This window comes from Silene latifolia, chromosome 1 (genome assembly GCF_048544455.1).
Source record: "Silene latifolia isolate original U9 population chromosome 1, ASM4854445v1, whole genome shotgun sequence".
NCBI lineage: Eukaryota > Viridiplantae > Streptophyta > Magnoliopsida > Caryophyllales > Caryophyllaceae > Silene > Silene latifolia.
In genome coordinates, this window is record NC_133526.1 from 108,467,576 (window position 1) to 108,483,795 (window position 16,220).

At 35.2% G+C, this 16,220-nt stretch overlaps 1 long non-coding RNA gene across 2 annotated transcripts; it reads left to right on the plus strand.

Moving 5' to 3' along the window:
- The first annotated feature begins 6,693 nt into the window (after positions 1-6,693).
- LOC141608377 (uncharacterized) lies at positions 6,694-10,057 on the plus strand. 2 transcript variants are annotated; one of them, XR_012526992.1, is made up of 4 exons: positions 6,694-6,815; positions 6,912-6,966; positions 7,538-7,679; positions 8,736-10,057. It is a non-coding gene; the product is annotated as an uncharacterized LOC141608377 (long non-coding RNA). The 2 variants fall into 2 exon arrangements; XR_012526993.1 differs by lacking the exon at positions 7,538-7,679.
- The last annotated feature ends 6,163 nt before the right edge of the window (positions 10,058-16,220 follow it).

The window sequence follows — 16,220 nt, forward strand, 5'->3', positions numbered from 1 at the left end:
AGGAACTTCTCAATATGAGTCTCATATGTCAGTCCTTTATAATAAAGGAACTTCTCATAGCTTGATAATCCGACCCAACACCATTAGCATTCCCCATTAAATTTTCCCCCAATTTCGCAACCAAATCTGTTACGCAAACTTTCAAAAAGTAATCAATTAATTAATACAATTAAACAGCAAAATGGTAATAATTCGACTGAATTTGTTGATAAAAAATGATGAATTGATCATATTATTAGATTGATGATTTTAGATTGATGATATGATGATTTTTTGGGGGGGAAATTATATGATGATGTTGTTAATTGATTAAGCAAAGAGGGAAGGGGATAAAGATTGAGAGAGACCAAGAAATATTGGAAAAGTCAGCCAATTTAGATCGACACATGGGAAACAGGTGTTTGTAAAAATTAAATCTCAGCCATCTATTTTCCTTTATTTAATGGTTTTGAGATTTGTGAGCACACAAACTCACAAACACTCAAATAAGAACCAAACTCACGAGATCCCGCCTATATATATATATATATATATATATATATATATATATATATATATATATATATATATATATATATATATATATATATATATATATATAGAGAGAGAGAGAGAGAGAGAGAGAGAGAGAAGAGATCATGTAAGTCCACCATATGTATTTGAGTCCATAAGTTCTATTAAGGGCCCTTGGATGGTGAAAATGGATGGCCAAGATCAACCTCCAAAAAGTGTGTTTATGGACTAATATCACTCATTCTCTCCTCCCTCACTAATCCTTCTAATTAATCACTAATTCACTATAACTTCCTTTCCTCTCATCCACTTCTCTCACATATTACACAACTCATCTCCTCTCTCAACCCCCAAAAAATAAAAAACCCAAAAAATCCAAATAAATAAAAAACCCCAAAAACCCAAATAAATAAATAAAACCCAAAAAATCCAAATAAATCAAAAAACCAAAAAAATCCAAAAAAATCAAAAAATCCAAATAAATCATTCATTCCTCTCTTTCTCATTCACCACCACCCACCGCCCACTCCCACCGCCACCATCCACCACCGCCGTCGGTAAATTCTATAACCACGTTTTTTTTTGTTTTTTTTTCCAGATTTTGCGTCTCGGTTTTTTGCGTCCCTTTTTTTTGTTTTTGGTTTTTTTTTTTCAGATTTTGTGTTAAATTTGTTCTTGGGGTCGGTTTATTTTATTTATTAATTTTTGTTGGTTTTTGTTGTTAAATTATTCTTTTCAAATCTCTTCTTGTTATACGTTTTTTTTAAAGATTTCGGGTTTTAAATATCGTTTTTTTATATACTTTTTTTCATCTAAGATCTACTAAAATATTTTTCATAAGATTTGTTGTTTTAATCTTAGCTATATTAAAATTCTTATAATTTGTTGATTTTTAATCTTATATTTCACATTTTTATAAAAAAAATGATATAAAATGACTAAAGTATACACATTTATGGACTAAAGTTATACTGTTATGGACCAAATTTATACAAAAATGGTCTAAAGTTATACAAAAATTGACTAAAGTCATACAAATATGGACTAAAGTTATACAAATAAGGACTAAAGTTATATAAAGATTGACTAAAGTTATACAAATATGGACTAAAGTTATACAAATAAGGACTAAAGTTATACAAATATGGACTAAAGTTATACAAATAACGATATGAATAACTTCTACTCAATGAATGTATAACTCCAGTAGAAATGTGTGTAACTTTAATGAAAGTATAACTTTTGTTTTCTCATTTCTCTTTGTTGACAAATGAAAAAAAATATATGTATAACAACAAAAAATAACAAATAAAAACCAACACTATAAATTTGAATTTATATAAGTACTTTTTGTATAACTTTAATCCATTTTTGTATAACTTTAGTCCTTATTTGTATAACTTTAGTCCATATTTGTATAACTTTAGTCCTAATTTATATAACTTTAGTCCATATTTGTATAACTTTAAGCAATTTTTGTATAACTCTAGTCCTTATTTGTATAACTTTAGTCCATATTTGTGTAACTTTAGTCCATTTTTGTATAACCTTAGTCCTTATTTGTATAACTTTAGTCCATATTCGTATAACTTTAGTCCATTCATGTATAACTTTACTCTAGTTTTGTATAACTTTACTCCATATTTGTATAACTTTAGTCTATTTTTGTATAACTTTAGTCCAAAATCGTATAACTTTAGTCCAAAATCGTATAACTTTAGTCCAAAATTGTATAACTTTAGTCCACAAAAAAAAAACCAATTCTAGATCTGAAAGTAAAAGCGTATAACTTTAGTCCAAAATTGTATAACTTTGGAGGTTAATAGTATAACTTTAGAGGCTAATAGTATAACTTTATTTTCATTATTGTATAACTTTAGCACAAAATATGAACTTTAAAAAAAAGAAATAAACAATTCTAGATCTGAAAGTAGTAATACTGGAAATTGCTAAAAAAAAAACCAACAACAATATTGCAAAAAAAAAAACCAAATAAAATTCCATAATAACAAAATAGATCTATAACTTTTGTATTTTATGGTATAACTTTAGTCGTAAAGAGTATAACTTTAATATGTCAAGGGTATAACTTTAGTTATAAATAATGTAACTTTTCTCTTTTCACATATAGATATAAAAAAATATTATCATTACGAAAATTAACAAATAATAAAAAAAAAAAGAAATAATATGGAAAATGAGAAAAAGAGCTAAATCTTAAAAAAAAATGGTGCTTAATGAATAATAAAAAAACAGATCAGGCTAGATCTGAAAAAGAAATAAAATATGAAAAAACCAACACTAAATTTAAACCAACAATAATAAATTTAAATCAACAATACTAGATCTGAAAAAAAACCATTATTAAATAACAACACTAACATCCAATAAAAAACCAAATCTGAAATTACTAAAAAAAAATATATAAAAAAAATCCAATAAAAAACCGAAACACTAACATCCAATAAAAAACCAAACACTAACATCCAATATTGGCAAAGTTGTGCAAATCTAAAAAAAAAGTCCGAAAAACAATAACAATAACAAAAATTAAGTAAATCTGAAAATATAAAAAAAACAATAACAATAACCAAATAACAAAAAAAACAAATAACAAAAACAAAAATTAAGTAAATCTGAAAATATAAAAAAACCAATTAACAAAAACACAGAGAAATCGAAAAAAAAAAAATAATACACAAACAACACCATCGGCCGCAACAACCAACAACAATCGACCAACAACCTACCATACCCAGATCTGAAATACACAAAAAAAGGAGGGAGGACGGTTGTTGTCGCGGTGTTGGTGCGTCGTCAGTGCGGCGGTGTTGGGTCGTGGTGGCGTGCGCGGCAGGACGTTGGGTCGTGGTGGGTTGTGGTTGCTGCGGTGGTGGCGGTTCGAATGGAGGGAGACGAAGGAGGGGGTCATGGTGGGGTTCGAATGGAGGGAGTGGCAGTGGAGATCGAATGGAGGGAGGCGGAAGTGGTGGGAGGCTGGGTTTTTGGGTTGGTGGTTAGTGGTGGTGTGCTGGTGGTCACCGAGAAGGAGGACGGTGGTAGAGAATTTGTGTAGGATTTGTTGTTATTTTTTGGTTTTTGGTGGAGGATTTATGTTTATTTTTTGGTTTTTTTTAGATTGTTTTTATTTGGGTTTTTTTGTTTTGATGAGAGAATGAGAGGAAAATGAGAGAAAAAGAGGGATGAGAGAAGTGTGAGAGAATGAATAATGAGTGAGTGAGTTGGGAGAGTTAGAATGAGGAAGGAGTTATACAGATTAGGAAGGAGTTATACAGGATTAGTGAGGGAGATTAGGGAGGGAGATTTGTGGCCCTCCATCAAGATGTAATCTCATCCCTCCATCCCTTCTATCCTAAGGTCCTTATAAGGACTTAGGGACTCATAAGATGTAAGGGACTTATGAGAACCCTTCTCTCTCTCTCTCTCTCTCTCTCTCTATATATATATATATATATATATATATATATATATATATATATATATATATATATATATATATATATATATATATATATATATATATATATATAGAGAGAGAGAGAGAGAGAGAGAGAGAGAGAGAGAGAGAGAGACAAGTTCATATAAGTCCCTCATATATTTTGAGTCCTAAAGTCCTCACTACATCTCTTGGATCTTCCAATATTGATGGTTGAAACTGAAAGCAAGAAACACACTTAACACTAATTAGTTTCCTATTCACTAATTAATTCTACTTTCTCTCTCTAGCTTTAATTATACATTCACTAATTGATTATTCTACCCAAGCACTATCTTCTGCCTTCTTATATTTTCAAGTTTTTACAATTTTTTTTGAGAGAAAGTTTGTACAAATTTTATGACACTTTTACCGTTTTAAAAGTGTAATTCTAACAAAAAAAGTGTAATTTTAACAAAAAGAAAGCGGTTTTGACGGATATTATTTTGAAATTTCAAATTTTGAAACAAGTTTATGACACATTTTGCGTTTTATGACAAATTTGAAATTTTGAAGCAGTTTACGTCAAATTTTTCAAATTTTAACTCAACTCAATGTAACTTTAATCTTTTAGAAGTGTAACTTTAGTCCATTAAAGTGTAATTTTAGTCCATTAAAGTGTATTTTTAGTCCATTAAATTGTAATTTTAGTGCAGAAGTGTAACTTTAGTCCATTAAAGTGTAATTTTAGTCCCTTAAATTATAATTTTAGTCCATTGAGAGTGTATCTCTAGTCCATATTAAAAGTGTAACTTTAATACATTGAGAGTGTAACTTTAGTCCTTTGAGAGTATAACTTTAGTCCATTGAGAGTGTAACTTTAGTCATTGAGAGGGTAACGTTAATAGAAATAAGTGTAACTTTAATAGAGATAGGTGTAATTTTAATAGATAAAAGTGTAATTTTAATGGAAAAAAGTGTAACTTTTATAATAAAGAAAAATGTAGCTTTAACAGAAAAAAGTGTAACTTTAATAGAAAAAAAGTGTAATTTCAATAAATAAAAGTGTAATTTTAATGGAGAAAAGTGTAACTTTAACAGAAAAAATGTAACTTTAATAGAAAAAAAGTGTAACTTTAATAGAAAAAAGTGTAATTTTAATGAAGAAAAGTGTAACTTTAATAAGTGTAACTTTAATAGAGAAAAATATAATTTTAATAGAGAAAATTTTAATTTTAATAGTGAAAAAATGTAACTTTAATAGAGAAAAATGTAACTTTAATAGTGAAAAATGTAACTTTAATAAAGAAAAAGATAAATGTAATCTTAACTTTACTAGAATATACTCCCTCCCATCCAGACCAAAGTTTACGGTTGCTTTATCACACTTTCGATGCACGTTTTGTAACGTGCATATCTTTAGTTACACATTATTAAAAATTATAAAAATTTGATATTCTTATAACATTCATGACGATAAATCAAACAAGATCTCACATGGCTATATTTTGTCTTATAGATTAAGAATAATATCAAAGATTCCCTACGACCATGAATAGTGCCAAAAAGCAATTGTAACCTTTGGTCTGGATGGGAGGGAGTAAAAATCAACAAATAAAGAGAAAATCTGAAAAAAAAAATAGATCTAGGTTTAACTTTTCAAAAATAGATCTAACTTTTTCATTTGTTTTTTTAAAAACAAACTCAAATTTCCACTATCAAAACAACATCAACGACGCACAACATACACCCATCATTTTAAACAAAAGAAAAAAAAAACCTAACTAAACAGATCTTGAAACCAAGAAAACAAAATGAGAAGATCTCTTTTTTTTTTGTTTGGTGTCGGGATTTAATGCTGTCGTGGGTGTGGGCTGGTGGGTGTGGGCTGGTGGGTTGTTGTTGGGTAGATCCGTGGTGGTGGTGGTGGTGGTGGTGGTGGTGGTGGTGGTGGTGTTGTCAGGATCCGGTGGTGGCGGAGTTGTTGTTGCTGTTGCTGTCGTGGGTATGGTGTCGGGTGCGCTGGAGGTGTCGGCTGGTGGGTGTGGGATAGTGGGTTGTTGTCAGGTAGATCCGTGGTGGTGTTGTTGTTGTCGGGATCCAGTGGTGGTGGAGTTGTTGTTGCTGTTGCTGTCGTGGTGTCGGGTGCGATGGAGGTGTCGGCTGATGGGTGTGGGCTGGTGGGTTGTTGTCGGGTGGTGGCAGGTAGGTATGGGGGAGGCCGGGTGGTGGTGGGGGGTCAGATCTGGTGGCGTGGTGTGGTGGGGGATGATGGTGTCGGGTTTTAAGGTGGTGGTGGCTAGGCTGTGGTGTGGTGGGTGGTGATTTATTTTTTTTGGTTTTGATTTATTTGGGTTTTAGAGAGACGAGAGGATGATAATTGTGTGAGATGTGAGAGAAGTGAGTGGAAAAATAAATGTTATATAGTGGATTAATATTTGATTAATGTGGATTAGTAAAGTAGAGAGGGAAAGTGTTTAATTAGGCATTAATCCCCTTATTTTTGCTTTCAATCTCAGCCCTCCAACTTCCTCATCCAAGGGTTCTAAGGAAGACTTATGGACTCAAGGGAAGGAAGGGGACTTATATGATCCTAATACTATATATATATATATATATATATATATATATATATATATATATATATATATATAAAGGCGGGGTCGAGTGTGCGAACTAAAGTTAAATTTAACTGTACAAACTCCCCCAAATCAATAAAACACGTGCACCAAACTCAATGCCCCGACTTCATTCAATCTCATTCTTATCCGCCCCTACCACCACATCTAATTTCCTTCTCCCTCATCCACTACCACCGCCACCACCGCCACCAACTGTTGGAGCTTCCAGACGACCGTCAGACATGGTGCTATCTGTTACCAAGCGTCTCATTTCACTACCCTCGTTTCATCTTCAACTTCCGTCTAATTAACATTCTCTCTCCCGCATTTCCTCTATGCAGGCCATCGATACACATGCACACTAATTCCATTATTACACCTCCATATTCAGAGAAGGTAAGCTTTAATTCCGACTTCTATTTCCCTTTTTCATGAATTATCTACAAAGTTAGGTTTTACTAAACAATTGGAATTTGAAAAATTAGGGTTTAGTAATTGATTTTGAGATCTTATTTTGTCAAACAATTTTGTGATTTTGATGGTAGATACATCATATATATTACCCATTTACATATGTGCTATGTCGTCTCTGAAACAATCTGATTTATTTAGCGATAATGAGTCATAAAATGTGAGAGTGATCACTCGGGTGGTCTTGTGGGTGTGTGGTGACGGCAATGTGGGTAGTAGGTGGCTATGCATGGTGGTGGTCGTGGGAGTGAGCAGAGGCGGTGGTGGACTAGTCATGTGTGGTGATGGGTCATGGGTTCGATGGTAATGGTATGTGGATACATAAATTAGTACTTCTAGATACACTTATATATTACTCTGGATACATGTGTATATTACTCATGAAATAGCCATGTCCTATTCAAAAGGCATGACATCCGGATAGGAGATTGTTGTATATCGTCTTTGGTCATTAGAGTATTCAAATGGTGGTGGTTGTATATTTATGATTTTTCAGGCGGGTCGAATGTTGGTGTTGTTGGCTTACTGCGGTGGTCTAAGCCACTGTCTGTGATGCTGGGCTGCTCGACAGTGGTCGAAGGACTGTACGGGAGGTGCCGACTAGAGGAGTGTAGGGGGGTGCGAGCTCGTAGATGGAGGTGATGTTGTTGTTGGTTCACTCTTGTTTTATTTGTTTATTATCTAATTTCTGATGTTACTATCTAGCTCGGGAAATGGAAAAGAATGGTCGATATTTAGATGTAAGAACTCAATTCCTGAACACATACTAGCTGAATGTTTTGCTATCGTCATGGGTTTCAGCTAGTATGTAGGGTAATTAGGTAAAATTAATTGAAAAAAATGGTCGATATTTAGATGTAACTAGTTAATTGAATAATTAGTAGTTTTGGGATTAATATATGGATTGATGTTGAATTAATGTAATGAAGATGAATTAACAATAAGGATGGATTATCTGAGTTAGAAGATAGGCTTGTTAGCTGCTTTATATGTCAATGCATTCTTCTTTATGTATCTTTACACACAAAAGAGTGCACTTAAATTATGCATCCATGTGACTGCTATGGGTACAGTTTAGTTGGGAATAGTTTTTTTACCTGAGTTTAATGAATTCAGATGTAGTTCGCAGTTGGCCTCATAAATATATTTTGTTTGGGTGATGTTTTATTACTTGATGTAATGTTTAAACCATAATTGTAGACATATTAGAGATTCAAGTGTTTGTTTGCAGCTCTTGAGATAGAGCTGGTTGTTGCGAATAGTTAGTAGCCACATCAAGCAATGGATAATTCCCAAATGCAACGCTACAAATGGGTCCATAACTTCTTACTCCATTTAAAGTGCTACAACATTGCTGTAAATTATTCATAACCCGTGCCAGACAATCCGAGCATTCTAATGCCGACAAATACGGATTACACTGAGCAAGCGCGTACAAACTAAGTTGGTCAGTTATTTCTCGTACCCCACTCGAAAACTTATAAGTCGAATTCCCAGCTGATGCGCTGTGTTTTAATCCTTCAAGTAAATTACTCAGTGATTCTTAAGCTTTGTTAGGACAAGGTTAGGAATATTCTGTGCAGCCTGTTGAACTGTATAATTCGGACTATTTTCTAGGAACTTGAATATGGGTCGATCCGATTATCGAAGCATATAACTTCCATAGTAATACCCAATTGCCTCCTTTTGTACAGGACAATCGTATTTGAGCCTCTGATTAGCGTCACTCAGGCAGCTCTGGCATTTGGCAAGAGAATGATCAGTTTCTATAACATAAAAGTTCTCCCAGCTCTTCAGGTCTAAGAACTATCTGGCTGCAAATGTCCTGAAGGTATCCGTGGAGATGGCCACAACTGTGAAGGTCATCCATCTGTATCCTGCTTTTTTTAGCTAATGATGTTTTATTGTTGTGAAATTAGTAAGTTGTAATGTGGTAACGTGTCATTCGAGTCATGTACAGGTTGCATGAGTTTATTTTCAAGTTATTTCAAGTACACATTGAGAAGAATGTATGTCACTCTCACGCAAATTATTTGTAGCGACTTTCTGTTGATCAATAATAATGTCGCTAAAATGTTACTCCAGATGTTACACTCAAGCGGATTTTGGGTTAAGTTGGTTAATAGCTCTTTTTTTACAACTATTATGCTGATGTTGAAAGCCTTCCTCAAGGCCTCCCTAAAGGATGCGCAAATACCTCCTAGAGAACTTTAATCTCATTTGTCACCAATTATTCGTTATTCTTTAATTCTTTGCAGTACTCCGTACTTCCTTAGTATATAGTTGTAATATCTCGAATTTTAATACAATGACCCTAACCGTCTTGTAACGATAAACGTATTGTGGTCGATACGTGCATTTTATATAGCCTTATTAGCCTATTTTATGCACGTATTTCTATGCTTTTATCGTGGTTTTATGCTACGAAATGCCCCGAATATGCTACTTTGGTGTATTTTGTCTTAATTGCAGGAATGGACCATAAAGTAGTGAAATCAAGCCATTTGACGTCCGTTTTGCATGCATTTGGAGGAAGAGTGGATTTGGAGCAGGAATTATAGCTGTCTTGGGATGCGTGAAGCTGTTTCGGGAGCTAAAAGGACAAGTCAAAAGTCAAACTAACGTGATTTTGAGCTGCTGAAGTTAGTTATCACTCGATCGAGGACATTTCTAGTCGATCGAGTGGTTTTAGGTCTAATAAACAGTCGATCGAGCACTTTAGTCATTCGATCGACCAGTTCAATAATAGCATTTACTCGATCGAGCTCTATTCTTGGTCGATCGAAAGCGCTTTTTTTTGGCCGTTTGCTCGATCGAGTGGTTTTATTCCACTCGATCGAGTGGATTCGCTATGAGCTGGGCTTTTTAGCTTTAATTCCGTTAATTAGGTTTAGCAAATCCTATTTTCTTATAAATAGGAAGATTAGGACGACATTTAAGCTCGCTCTTTTTCCTCTGGAACTTGATCATACTTTGCTACTGTTACTTTCTTCCGGATCTAATTCAGTATTTCTTTATTCCCTTTCTTTTCCTCTTTAATTTATGCTTATGATTATTGTTCTCCCTTTATTTCTTGTTTTCTATTTTATTATGCGTAGCTAATTCCCTTTGTATGTTAGGATTAGGGAAGCCGTGGTAGTAATATGATAGGATTGACTTGATTAGATTAGTCTTGCGATAAGAATTGTGTTAGGCAATTTAATTGTTATTAGGTCAAATGAATGCATGTAGGAGACCAATTTATCTAGTTAACTCCGACCTCGATCGAAAGATTGGAAGGGAAGGCTTGCTTAATTACAATAGGTAATACCTAATTAGGGCGAAAGCTAAGTTAGGAGACCCTAGGGCGGTTTAAGGACCGAAAGGTGACGACCATAGCTCTTCTTATCAATAATTTAATCGACTCAGTTGATCCGATAGTGTAGCTGCCACGGTAGACTGACTCCTAGCATATTTCTTTCTCTTTCTGTTAATTTCTTACATTCATCTCTCTCTTGCCTTAGCTTCATTAGTTTAGTTCAACAATCAAAACCCCCATTTCTGTGACACCCTGACAGACCGAATTAAACAGATAGATAGCAATTTAGCCTCCCTGTGGAGATCGACCCTACTTACCGCTGACTTCTGTTAGTAGTAACTTAGGTATTTATTTTTGGTATGAAACGACCGTATCAGTGGTACCGAAACTCAACGTAAATGAAGAGATTCAAAGCTTACGTAAATGAATAGATTCAAAGCTTAAGTCATAATTTGTTTTTGTTCTTACAATATCCACTTATCCAGCAACTCTAGCAACAGTACTGTTTAGTTGGGAATATTTTGCTTGGGAGAGGTTTTATTACTTAATGTAATGTTTGAACCAGAATTGTAGACATATTAGAGATTCAGGTGTTTGTTTGCTGCTCTTAGGAAAAATTTATTTTCTTTGCTACAACATTTACGGGTGTGACTCCTGCAAAACGATAATAGATTCTCAAATGAGACGATTTCTCATGAGCTATGATATTTACTATAAGGCCTCTTTGTTTACCCCCTCACTAATTAATTAAAGGTAAACAAATAATCGGTTAAATATCAATCAAAGATTTCCCTCTACAATTTTGACATTTGTGTTGTGACGCCATCTTCAGTCACATTCACACCAACTTAGTCTTGAAAAAAAAAAAAAAAAAAAAAAAAAAAAAAAAAAAAAAAAAAACTTAAATAATAAAAGAAAAAAACCCTAATGAGAGGCGATTTTGAGGCGATCTTGGAGACGACTTGCAGCCTCAACTAGGGCTTGATTTCTCTTCAATATGGCTCGAAATTCTGCAAAGAAATCAAGTAACAAGAAATCTATGATTACTAAACGTGCCAAATTTAATAAAACAAAGAGTAGCAACCGTATTGAAGGGAAGAAACAGGGACCTTCGGAGAATGATGTGGTACGTACAAAACCTATGCATGAGGTTAATGGAGTTCCGGGATTGTCTTTTGATGATGAAGAGACACCTACTGAAAATACTCAGATAGGTACAAAGCGAGATAAGCAAATTGATTCAATCGTGCAAACTGTAACACAGCCTGAAACAGAGGTTCCCTCTGTTTTGGAGCAACCAATTGAAGTTGAACCACAAATCCTTCAGTTTACCAAGGAAGATGTGCAGGAGGAGGTAGAATATTGGGGTCAAGCTGTGATATGCTTTGTTTTAGGTGCCAATCCTCCATGGGAGGTCTTGGAAGGATTTATTCATCGTATATGGAATAAATATGGTATTGATAAGATTTCCTTCTTACCAAGTGGTATATTTTTGGTCCGGTTTAAAGAAATGAAGAATAGGGATGCAGTCTTACAGGCTGGATACCATATGTTTGACAATAAACCGTTGGTGATTAAGCCATGGCAAAGTGATATTGATCTCAATGAAAGAAGAGGTTAAAGTGGTACCGACTTGGATGAGATTATATGGTTTGCCTTTGAAATTTTGGGGTAAATGTTTACCCAAAATAGCTGGTTTAGTTGGTCCTTTTGTTAAAACTGATCAAGCCACAGAGGAGAAAACAAGGTTGGGATATGCTCGAGTAATGATTGAGTTGAATGTAGGGCATAAGTTTCCAACTAGTGTGCAATTCAAGGATGAGAATGGTATTTTATTGAAGATCAAGGTGGAATATGAATGGAAACCGAGCATTTGTTTGAAGTGTAAGGGTATGGGACATGAAACTAATGAATGTAGGAGGTCTCAAACCAAACATGCACCCAAACCAAATGGGAAGATGGTTTGGAGACAGTCCCTAAAGTCACTCTTGTTTTATCAGACAAGGATTACCCTGTGCTACAACCTAAAACTCCAACAAAAACTCAGACTGAGGAGATTGAGGAGAGTGACCAGGATGATACTATTGACGATGTTATTGACCTGGATGCTATTGAGAGAGAACAGAATCGGGTGACACAAATCGGTGACCCTCCCAAACAACCTGTTTCTAATGAATAGCATAGGTTTTTGGAATGTGAGAGGTCTTAATAATGTAAATAAACAGAAGTTGGTTAGATGTTTTATGAATAATCATTCAGTAGGCCTATTTGGTTTACTTGAGACTAAAATAAATGGTACTAATGTGAGTAATATTTCTCTCAACATGTTTGATGGTTGGTGTGTCACTACCAATTGTCATACACACAAAGGAGGAAGGGTGTGGCTGTTATGGAAACCTCAGTTGTTTGATGTGTGGGTGTTGCATTATGACCCTCAATTTATCCATGCTAAAGTTCGTATCAAAGCTACTGCGAAATGCTTCTTTCTAACTATGACATATGCATTTAATGAAGGAACTGACAGAATTGGGCTATGGAACTGGTTGAATAGCTATGCTGCTGGATGTAATGAACCTTGGGCTATTGTAGGTGATTTTAACATAGTGATGAATCCTGATGAAAGGCTAGGTGGTCAGACTAAGCCTGAAGACATGGAAGCTTTTGTGGATTGCATGAATAATTGTGATATGGTAGATATTCAGGCAACTGGTGCTTTCTTCACTTGGACGAATAAACAAGATCATCTGCATAGGAAATATAGTAGGTTGGACAGGTTTCTCATCAATTCTTACTGGACTACCATGTTTCCTGAAATGGTTGGGCACTTTTACCCTGAAGGAGTGATGGACCATAACCCGTGTGTTGTGTATAATAACAGACTTACTTCTCTGAAGAATAGGAGCTTCAAATATTTTGCTATGTGGAGTGGGGCTGTTGAATTTTTGCCTAAAGTTCAGGATATTTGGGGCAGGAATATCTTAGGCACCAAGATGTTTTGTATAGTTAAAAAACTTAAGGAGTTGAAGCTTTGTCCTTAAAGAATTGAACAAAAATTGTTATGCTTGACATTGAGGTTCAAACTGTGGAGACGAGAAAGCATTGAATGATATTCGAGTGCGATTAAGTGGGAACCCTACTAGTACTTGATCGATTAACAAGGAGATTGATGTTATGGCAAAACTCGGGAAGCTTCGTAAGGACAGAGACACTTTTTACAACGAAAAACCAAGGCTCAATGGTTAGAGGAGGGGGATACAAACTCAAAGATATTTCCATGGTATTATCAGGAAAAAGTGTTTGAGAAACACTGTCATTCAGATTGAAGATCAACATGGTATAGTTTGTTCGAGAGTAGTAGCATACGAATGAATGCATTCCTGGAATATTATCAAGGGCTCTGGCGTAAAAAGAATACTGAGGATGTGAGGGATGCTGTTTTGGCTTATGGGAAGGCCTGTACTGAGGAGCATGTTGGGATTTTATCAAAGCCAGTGACCTATGAGGAAGTGAAACAGGTGGTTTTCTCCATTCCCATTGATAAAGCACCAGGACCTGATGGGTTCTCAAGTGGTTTTTTTCGAGATGCGTGGAGTGTGATTGGACAAGATGTGTGTGAGGCAGTCAAGGAATTCTTTACAACTGGTAAATTACTTGGCCAAGTAAATGCCACTAATGTATGCCTGATCCCCAAATGTGAGAGACCGACTTCAGTGAAGCAATTCAGGCCCATTGCCTGTTGTAATATGCTATACAAGATCATTTCTAAACTCCTATGCAACAGGTTAGCTCTAGTTTTGCCAGATATTATTCATGAATGTCAGGGAGCATTTGTTCAAGGTAGGTCCATCATTGAAAATGTTCTGATTTGTCAAGATATTGTCCATCAGTATTCCAGGACAAATGTGTCACCCAGATGCCTGTTTAAGATAGATTTACAAAAAGCATATGATACAGTTGAATGGGAGTTTGTGGAGCAAATGTTGGTTGGGTTGAAATTTCCAACACATTTTATCAGTCTGATCATGGCCTGTATTCAATCTACTTCTTTTACCTTGGTCTTGAATGGGAATAATTTTGGTTATTTCAAAGGTATGAGGGGTTTGCGTCAAGGTGATCCAGTGTCTCCTCTCATCTTTACAATATGTATGGAATACTTGACAAGACTCATTAAGTTTGCTACAGCAAGATGGGCTTTTCACTATCATCCTTTATGTAAGGGACTCAAGCTCACCCATCTAATGTTTGCAGATGACCTGTTGATGTTCTGCAAAGGGGATGCTCCTTCTATCCTCTTACTCTTGAAAGCTTTCAGTTCATTCTCTAAAGCATCAGGTTTAAGTATGAACAATAGTAAGTCAGAAATATTTTTTAATGGGATGCAGGGGGAGTTACAGCAGGATATCCTTGCTGTGTCTGGCTTCCAGGAAGGCACAATGCCTTTTAAATATCTGGGAGTGCCCATACAGCCAGGGAAAATGAGTAAGAAGGACTGTCAATGCCTGATAGAAAAAATGGTGACAAAAATAAGGAGCCTGGGAGCAAAGAAGCTATCTTATGCAGGTAGAGTGGTTCTAATAAACTCAGTCCTTAATACCCTGTACAATTATTGGGCTGCTATGTTCATTATCCCAAAGAGTGTGATCAAAAGAGTAGAGGCTATATGTAGGAATTTTCTATGGAGCAGTTCATCTGAATATCACAGGGTTCCTTTGATTGGTTGGGATAGAGTAACTCTGCCAAAGGGAGAAGGAGGTCTGGGTATTAAACGAGCAGAGATGTGGAATGTTGCATCAGTGGGCAAATTAGTGAACTGGTTGTATATAAAGCCTGATAGGCTTTGGATCAGATGGGTGGCTAGTGTGTATTTAAAAGGAGCTGAATGGCATGATTATACTCCTGGCAATGACACTCCCTGGACCTGGAAGAGCATATGCAAGGTGAAGGAAAAGTTTAAGAATGGCTATCATGATAATATTTGGATCTCTTCGAGCAAGGGATACTCTATCAGTAATGGTTATGAATGGTTGTTGGGTCAGCATCCCAAGACTACCTGGTCTACTCTTGTTTGGAACAATTGGAACATCCCAAAACACTCTATGGTTGCTTGGATGATTATGCAAGATGGACTAAACCTGAAAACCAAGCTACATGCTATTGGTTTGTGCCCTGATGAGGACTGTATCTTATGTGGGGAACAGCCTGAGACTAGTAATCATTTATTCTCAGAATGCAGGTTCACTAGTAAGGTGAAGGATAGAATTGCAGAATGGATAGGTAAGCCAATGCCTGATCTTAATGCATTAATTCTATCTGCAAACAAGAACAGAATGCAATGGAAGGCCTTTGCGTGTGTCCAAGTAGCTTTGTGGTATATCATTTGGTTTCAAAGAAACAGTGCAAGACATCAATTGTGTGTGCAGAGACCTGACATTGTAGCACAGCAGTTGAAGCAGCTAATTCAGAAGAGGGTACGTAGCAAACTGGGTAATCTAGGAAGAAATGGTGCCATTGATTGGCAGGCAACCGTTGGTTTTGTATGCTAGAATGTCTTAGTTGAGATTCGAACCTTGGCCGTGTATGTATGTTTGGTTTTTGATATATTAATATACTCACATTTCACCTAAAAAAAAAAAAAAAAAAATAAAAAAAAAATCTTTATAAATAATCAACCATTAGGTTTTAAGGACAAGGTTACATAAGTTGTATAAATATGTATATCTGTATATCTACCTTGTTAGAGAAGTGTATATAGCAAGGTAAATAAGTGTATCTATCAATCTAAAGAAATGTATCTGACTTGCCATAAATGTGTATCTAGCAAGGTAAAAGAGTGTATCCAGCTTACCGGATATGTGTATCTAGTAAGGTAAATGAGTGTATC